Source organism: Macaca mulatta, chromosome 14 (assembly GCF_049350105.2).
Source record: "Macaca mulatta isolate MMU2019108-1 chromosome 14, T2T-MMU8v2.0, whole genome shotgun sequence".
Taxonomy (NCBI): Eukaryota; Metazoa; Chordata; class Mammalia; order Primates; family Cercopithecidae; genus Macaca; species Macaca mulatta.
This window is the reverse complement of record NC_133419.1, coordinates 3151474-3160220: the sequence shown is the minus strand read 5'-3', so window position 1 is coordinate 3160220 and position 8747 is coordinate 3151474. Positions and strand designations below refer to the sequence as shown.

The 8747-nt window shown below is 45.6% G+C and overlaps 1 long non-coding RNA gene across 1 annotated transcript; it reads left to right on the top strand.

Annotated features, from left to right (window-relative positions):
• The first annotated feature begins 204 nt into the window (after positions 1-204).
• On the top strand, positions 205-8042 carry LOC106993164 (uncharacterized). The gene is made up of 2 exons (XR_013403416.1): positions 205-1586; positions 7645-8042. It is a non-coding gene; the product is annotated as an uncharacterized LOC106993164 (long non-coding RNA).
• The last annotated feature ends 705 nt before the right edge of the window (positions 8043-8747 follow it).

Genomic DNA, 8747 nt, shown 5'->3' with positions numbered 1-8747 from the left:
ATGCTTAAAAACACTACCAGCCATGCAGGGAACATGAGACTGTCAACTTCCAATCCTTCTTGAAGCAGTTAAATTCGCTGGTGATATCTGAGGGGTGTGGTTACTTCTTGGAGGAGGTTGAGGGTTTCTAAGGATGAGTCTTTGTGACTGAAATATTGTCAATGTCATCGAGCCTTCTCATTATTTCAACTCTTATTATTCCAGGTCATCAGTGTTCTGCCGGACCGTTTTCAACCCGGCCTGACTTTCCTGGAATTCCCTGGATGCTTGTTATCGTTTCCCTGGGAATTTGTTCACTTGGCATTTTCTTCTGGAAAACTAGCCTTGGTGTGAGTATACTGACTTCCCGTAGAGGTATACTTGTAATCAATAATAAGAAGAAATTATTTAGAACAATTCATGGTTCTGGACTTCATTAGGAATATTGGGTTTTACCAAAAAAAAATCAGGGAAGTGATGTATTAGCGTAAGAATTATGAAAATATCTACCATTTACATTATGAAAATTAAATAGGTTGGTGTTTGTTTCATAGAATGTCAACAGAGCTTTTGGTCTAAAATCCTTTTTTTTTTTACCTTTGTACTCTTTATCAGAAATGGATAAAAGGTAAATGCTGGAGTCATTTTCACTCTGCCTATTTCAGGACACTTTCGCCTTTTCCCACAGCGCCCTCTCCTGGCCGGGCCTCTGCTCTGTGGGTTCTGGGGTGCCTTTCCTGGGTGGAGGTTTTCAAAAGCAAAATATTCCCCATGAGCTTCCAGGCTTCTCCGTTCCCAGCTGGTCATCTTCGGTGGCACCTGCAGAAGCCATAAATGCTCAGGGGCCGAGGGCTGAAGGGTGTTCACTGTTCTGTTTGCAGAAATAACATGAGGAGATGCCACTGAGCTCCACTGCTGTGGGTCTCATGGCCCAGGGGACCCTGACTGACCCATTTTACTCCAAATATGCTGGGGTCCCCTTTCCAAAATACGTAAGATGTTCTTTTTTGCGTGACTTTATTTCTCTTCTGCCATAAGGTAGGTGATTAACCTTTAGAATATCTGCTGTAATCCCAGAAGTGAAAAAACTGAAAACTCATTAATCCAACATTAGTATGTGCAATTTTGAAAACTCTTTGACAAAGTCAATTCCATAATTCATCATAGTCCCAGCTCTGTTGGTAACTGTGTTGTGCAAAATCGCCCCACCCCCACCCAATGGTGCCCTTGATCTCATATTCTGGGTTTCAGAGTTTCCATATTTGCAACAGAAAATGTGCCCTGGCTGTGAGGTAGTGAAGAGTGAATGCCATTCATTACCTACAAGGACAATTCCCAGTGAAGACCTTCAGTGATGCTCAGGGAAGCTGGTCCTCATGTGGCCTCTGTAGTCTCGACAGCTGCTGCGTCCTCTGATGACACGTGATGGGACTTGTACACTTGAAATCAAACACACTTTTAAAACTTCTGTTGTTTAGAATTCCCCCCTCATTTTTCCGTGGACAACCTTATTTTTTATGTCTTAGTGCACTGAAAATTTGGTATTACCTGGGAGTTAAAAGCAACATGATAGCTGTGCCCCGGATGTGTAAAGGCTTTGGATCAGGGTGAGTAAATGGCTCGAGGTCTGGGAAATTTCACTTGGTTGTCAGGGGGCCCTGTCTCCCTGAGTTTTTAGGGCCTCACTAACAATGAGGATGGGTCGGGTTCAGTGGAGCTGTGGCCTTGGCCTTCAGAATGAGACCACCTCTGGTGGGGAAATCAAGGCCCATCCTGAACTGCTCTGGCATCATCTCATCCTCAGCACCCTCTCCTTCCCACCCGCAACTCCCAGCTTTGCATCTCCCAAGCTTGGCGTGCAAACTCCTCCTTTTCCCTGTGTCCCTGCTGCCTGAGCCTAGACACCAACTCTCAGTGGGGCTCAGAGCCCCAGCTTCCTTATAAATGAGGCAGGAATGATGAGGTCATTGTGAGGACTAAGAGACCAAGCCTATAAAGAAAGAATCTTGCAAAATAGCTGGTGGGTGTTAGACCCTCACCCCTCTCACTGGTTAAATGAAAATATTCTCACTCAGAATATCAGCAAAAGATATTCACCAAAGTTCATTAAATAAACCTTAGGGTGTAACAGCTCAGGCCTGGGATTTCCAATCTCTGTTACAAAAGATAAGGGAAAGTGCCTGTCTCCAAGATGAAAACTCAGATCCTTACGAGATGAGGAAATGGTAGGAATGCATACGCAGTTCCCCTCTGAGATACATATCTGTGATCTGTAGATAATTATTCTCCATGACATACAGACACAGATGCAGCCACCCACAGATCCATTCAGCAGGGGCACAGATATTTTATAGAAGACAAAATGTGTATTGGGCAAAAGAAGATCACATGGAATAAACCAAATCCTGTTACCTACAGGACAATTGGAAAACTCTCCTGAGCCGTGATATCTTGGAATAGTATCAACATGTTTTATGCTCCGTGCCTGGTGCTGCCTCCTCTCCCTCTCATTTCCATAGTGTTTCCTTAATAAACATTCGCAGTCCTGTCTCTGTGGGTGTCTGCTTCCTGGAGGCCCAGCTCACATCCCAGGGTGTACTGGGTGTGACTCCTCATACACTGTTCAAACCCAGGCAGGTACTGCCTTGCTGGCCATAGAAGTAGGGTTAGCCTTTGGGTAGTGTTGACTGGGAGGGGCCCGAGTGGGCCTTCTGGGGTGGGGGAACATCCTGTATCAAGCCATGGGTGGAGGTTGTGCTCATTCATTCTAGATATAGTCACTGTGTGCCTAGTGGCTGCCAGTGGTGCCTTGTGAGCAGATAGACAGGAAGATATCCCCGTGAGGTGGCCAACTACTCATGACAGGGAATAGAAGGGGGCCCAGAAGCAGCTGTGGAGCCAGTGAGGAGCCCCGCACAGGCTCAGGGTTTGTCAGAGCCATTTCCCCACTGAGCCGGCTGCCCCCAGCAGCACCAACTCCAGGTGGCTCTGAGGGAAGCTGAGCTGGGAGCAGACATTTCTCAATAAGTCCTCTACCCCCACCATCTTTCTGTAATGTTTTAATCACAGCATCTGCACACTTGTGGCCCGCACCCGTGCTGCCCCCAGGTCCATGTAGAGTGCACCAGCCAGTGCCAAAAGCCACCTGCACTGGCTCCATGCTTCAATGACACCAACGGCCATGAGCATAGCCACAAATTTCCACCTCTTGAATGCCACCAACGGCTGTGAGCATAGCCACCAATTTCCACCTCTTCAATGCCACCAATGGCCATGAGCATAGCAACCAATTTCCACCTCTTCAATGCCACCAACGGCTGTGAGCATAGCCACCAATTTCCACCTCTTCAGTGATACCAATGGCTATGAGCATAGCCACCAATTTCCACCTCTTCAATGCCACCAACGGCTGTGAGCATAGCCACCAATTTCCACCTCTTCATTGATACCAATGGCTATGAGCATAGCCACCAATTTCCACCTCTTAAATGATACCAATGGCCGTGAGCATAGCCACCAATTCCCACCTCTTCAATGCCACCAATGGCTGTGAGCATAGCCACCAATTTCCACCTCTTCAGTGATACCAATGGCTATGAGCATAGCCACCAATTTCCACCTCTTCAATGATACCAACGGCTGTGAGCATAGCCACCAATTCCCACCTCTTCAATGCCACCAATGGCCATGAGCATAGCAACCAATTCCCACCTCTTCAATGACACCAACGGCTGTGAGCATAGCCACCAATTTCCACCTCTTCAATGCCACCAACAGCCGTGAGCATAGCCACCAATTCCCACCTCTTCAATGCCACCAATGGCCATGAGCATAGCAACCAATTCCCACCTCTTCAATGATACCAATGGCCGTGAGCATAGCCACCAATTTCCACCTCTTCAATGCCACCAACAGCCGTGAGCATAGCCACCAATTCCCACCTCTTCAATGCCACCAGTGGCCATGAGCATAGCAACCAATTCCCACCTCTTCAATGATACCAATGGCCGTGAGCATAGCCACCAATTCCCACCTCTTCAATGATACCAACAGCTGTGAGCATAGCCACCAATTCCCACCTCTTCTGGTACCACGAAGATGAATCTTGACAGAGTTTTTTTCAGAATGGGAATCGGCAGAATGGCTACAGAGACCTCTTTCTGAGCATCAGAAGACCCACACAGAAGCCCCTCTGGGAGCTACCGTCTCTTCCGAAGAATCCCGCTTGGCCAGCCTGACGAGCCTCCTGAGGCAGATGCACTCTCTCAACACAAAGTGTCTGCCAGACTCCAGCCTCCACTTGAATGGAGGCAGTTACCCCAGTGAGTGATTTCCTCTGAGCTGGAACAGCAAACTGAAGGAAGAGGACCTCAGTGAAATATGGATGACTTGCCTGCATGATTGCTGGGGCTGGAGGCTCCAATCACAAGCACTTCATACTCATTAGATACCTGTAGCTTCATATTTGTTATGAGCAATTTTTCTTTGTCAGATGCATTTTGAAATTTTTCATCTAAGGGATTACTGAAAATATTTAGTCCCATGAATATCAACAATATGGCAAACATATAGGAAAGTGTACCATATGTCAATTCTGAAATAATTACAGAATTTACATATTTGAGGAAAATCTCATAGCTCTAATTAGGTAGAATTCACATGGAGGCATGTATCTTCATGCAGACACATATAAAGAAGCCGAGCACAGCTGTGGTGTGAACCCCAAAACTTGGGGTGGAGATGAAAGGGCGAAGGGGAGTGTGGTTATGGACGGTGATTTAAGGGGTTCCAGGAAAGACTCACTGAGAATTAGGAGGTTTTAGTAATTATAAGATGGAGAGCAACTGAATAGTTACACAAAGAGTAATCACAAAGATATAAATGTAATTTGTTGTAAGATTAAAATTTGACGACACTGCTAAATGAAGTATTAGGTCTGTGCAAACGTAATTGCTGTTTTTGCCATGACTTTTAATTGCAAAACCACAATTACTTTTGCATCAACCTAATATTAATTCATCTACTCCAATAATTGCCATATTCTTATCATTACTCTTGTCTCAGTTAACTACTATAGATAAATTGTGTTACCACCCACATTAGGATATTATTTCTATCTCTACTTCATCTAACTCTCAATAACAAAATAGATCACCTGTTATGATTACTCTTGTTTTACAGATGGAAAGAGCGAGGCCCAAAGAATCTGAGTGATTTGTCAAAGGTGTCTGTTTAATTATCAACAGACAGGTCCCTCCTCAATTCCACCTTCCTCTCTTTTTAATGTCCCATCTATTTTGTCACATTCTCAGCCATAATTCCAGAACTGTCTACATCTTTAATTCCCATCACATGGATAATCTGATGTTCCCTTTTTTTTCTGTAGTTCTTCTGAGATGCCTCTTGTCACAATCAGGACTTACACCCACATTGCCACAGCTGGTGATCACTTTCTTGTTCTCAGCTTATGGGGCTCTCAGAAGCTTTCAGCACAGTTGCCAGCTCTCCCCTGATGATATGGTTGGATTTGTGTCCCCGTCCAAATCTCATGTTGAATTATAATCCCCAGTGTTGGAGGAGGGGCCTGGTGGGAGGCAACTAGATCATAGGGGTGGATTTCCCTCTTGCTGTTCTTGTGACAGTGATGAGTTCTCACAACATCTGGCTGTTTAAAGGCATGTGGCTCCTCCCCTTCACTCTCTCTTCCTCCTTCTCTGGCTTGTAAGACTTGCCTGCTTCCCCTTCACCTTCCGCCATGATTGTAAGTTTCCTGAGGCCTCCCCAGCCATGCTTCCTGTACAGCCTTTGGAACTGTGGGTCAATTAAACCTCTTTTCTTTATAAATGGCCCAGTCTCAGGCAGTTCTTTACTGCAATGTGAGAACAGACAAATGGAAGCCCTCACTCAGGACTGCTTCTCTCTCATCAACACTTCCCCATGCTGCATCTGCCTCTCACCCAACTCTCATGCTCATGCTGACAACCAATGTTGATCCAATGTTTAACCTACAATCTTCTCCAATTTTGCCTCTAAAGAAATGCAAATCCTACTGGCATTGATGATTCATCTGTCTGGTATTCAATCCCACTTGGATCCATTAATTCCCCTTCTTGATACACATCTAAAGGATTTGAAATTAGCATATCAAAGACATCACTAGACTCCCGTGTTCACTGCAGCACTATCCACGATCGTCAAAATATGGAATCAACCTAAGTGTCCATCAAGGCATGAACAAATGAAGAAAATGTACATTTGCACAATGGAAGACTATTCAGCTTTTAAAAAGAAAAAACTCCTGTAATTCACAACAACATAGACAAACCTGGAGGACATGATATTAAGTGAAATAAGCCAGGCACAGAAAGACAAATACCACCTAACCTCACTCATCTGTGGAAAATTTTTAAAGTTGAACTCATCGAAGCAGAGAGAAGAATAGTGGTTACCAGAGGCTGAGGTATGGGGTGTGGTGTAAGAGATTGGGGAAATGTTGGTGAAAAGATACAAAATTTCAGTTGGACAGGAGGAATAAATTCAACAGACGCATTGTGCAGCATGATGCCTCTAGTTAATAACAACATACTGTATTTTCAAAAATAAAAGAAAAAAGAGTGAAAGGGTATATAATACAATGATAAGAAGGACATGCCTCGAGGTCTGACCTTGCCCAGCAGCGCCAGAAACCCAGAGGCAGCCTCCTCCCCAGCGTGATGCCTGTGCATGAGGGCCTGGGTCCAGGCTGCAGATGTAGCCACTGTTGTACCCTGCAGTGGTGCAGATGGGTAGCAGCTGCCTAGTGGCCCCTGCAGGGGTTCAGTCTTAAGCCAACTCTTCCCTCTTCCTCTTGTTCAACTTCCTGCCAGGAAGGCAGGTAAATGTTTTGTACCAAAAAAGCACTAATTTCCGTTGAGATAGGATTTTAAGTTTTAGAGGAGAGAGGAGTGGAAAATAGATAATATAAAAAATGAAAATGTGAATAAAGATTTAATCCCAGTGAGGCTAGAATGTGCAGGGCTTGGCCTTGAAAGAGACTGAGCTGCGTGCTGACTCACCAGAGGGGCATGCGGATCCTCCAAGCCCGCTGTTGAGGAGTGCTGTGGGTGGAGGCTCCACTTTGCGGGGACCAGCTTCCCGAGTTTGCCTTCCTTGCTGTCAGCATGGCCTCATGGCCCTGAAGAAGCAGGGCTCGCCGGGCTCCCAAGGCCGCCAGACAACATAAATGTTAACACCATTGTAGGGATTATAGCTGTTGGTTTTCAGTCATGCTTTTACACACACTCTGGATGCTTTTGAAGTTCATTTGAATTCTATCCCTCAGATAAACGGACTCTCCTGAGAAAGACAAACAGTTTCCTAGGCGCCCTAGCAACAGCACAGTGCTTGGGTGGTGGTGGTTGTTATTGTTGTTGTTTGTTTTAATATTTACCTAAGGTCACAGTCACATCTTATAATTTATTATATCTGAATTATTTAGAGTGATTATAAACTGTCCATCTCAGGGCTTAATGTTAATGAATGCTTCGGGGAAATGAACAGAATGATAAATTCAGGCCGATGCAAGCACCTCCCCACTTTTATGGGAAGAAGGGCCCCACACTTGTCCTCTACACCCAGGAGGAGCCCTGACCCATCGACTCACTTCTCATTCTCTTGTCATTACAGATCTCTGCCTGGTTCCTCACACAATAACAGAGGAGATGGCTGAAACGCTGCCTTCTGGGAGTTTATAAACCATGGTCGCTGCCTATTTTCAGGAGGAAATGCTCCTGGAGCTGAGAGGGCTGTGCTGCCCTGTGAGGCTCCCATCCCCTTAGTTGCCAGCCCACCATCTTCCCTGGGGACCACACGCTGTGCAAATCCACCATCCATCCATTACCGTCCATTATCAGATGGAAGCTTTCCAGCCCCCTGGTGAGAAGCCAGAGAGCACTAATGTCCACATGGGGACAAAATTATTGACCATGAACTGAGGAAATGTATTTTTTTTTTGCTTCTTCCCACTTTGATCGGAATTACTAACTTGATCAACATGAAATTAAAATGAAACACTTGGGGAAGAATCTCTTGAAGTCCATTTTTTTATCGCTGGGCTGAGACCATATTATGCAGTCAAAATGCCAGGTTATTTCAAATTAGTCAAATTAACAAATCTAACTCAGTCCTTGGCTATATTATTCATCTGTTTTAGGATATGATGAGAGAAAGTGTGTGACTTTTTCAGCAAGTTACACATTAGAAAATCGAGACGAGATGTCCAAGTTCACAGTCATCTCATCATGATCGAACAGAGGGATAATCACAGGAAAACATTGTTGCTTCCCTGGAACACTGAATTTCTATGTAATCAGGTAAAATTAGGCCATTTCAGTTGTCACCTGCCTACACAGGGTGTGGCTATAGCTGTCATTTATAAAGAAGGGGCGGTGTGGAGGGGTAGAAGCCACTGGAGAGCAGCTGTGGCTGGTGCTTACTTCCGGGCTCCTGGCAGGGTCTGAGCTGGGTGCCAAGTGCAGCAGTGGAAAATGGCCTGGACTCTGTGCCGAGGGCTCCGACCTCTTCCCCAGCTTGGCTATCATCTTGAGTCAACACCGCTGGGCCTCAGTTCCCCAGAGGGCTGTGCTGCCCTGTGAGGCTCCCATCCCCGTAGTTGCCAGCCTGTTGCAGGTCCTGTTGGAATTTGGAATCGGGGACTGGAAAGGACTCAGGGGTTTATACCGTTGCACTGATTTACAAGAAGTGTTGACAGCTAGAAGGCGGATCTAAGT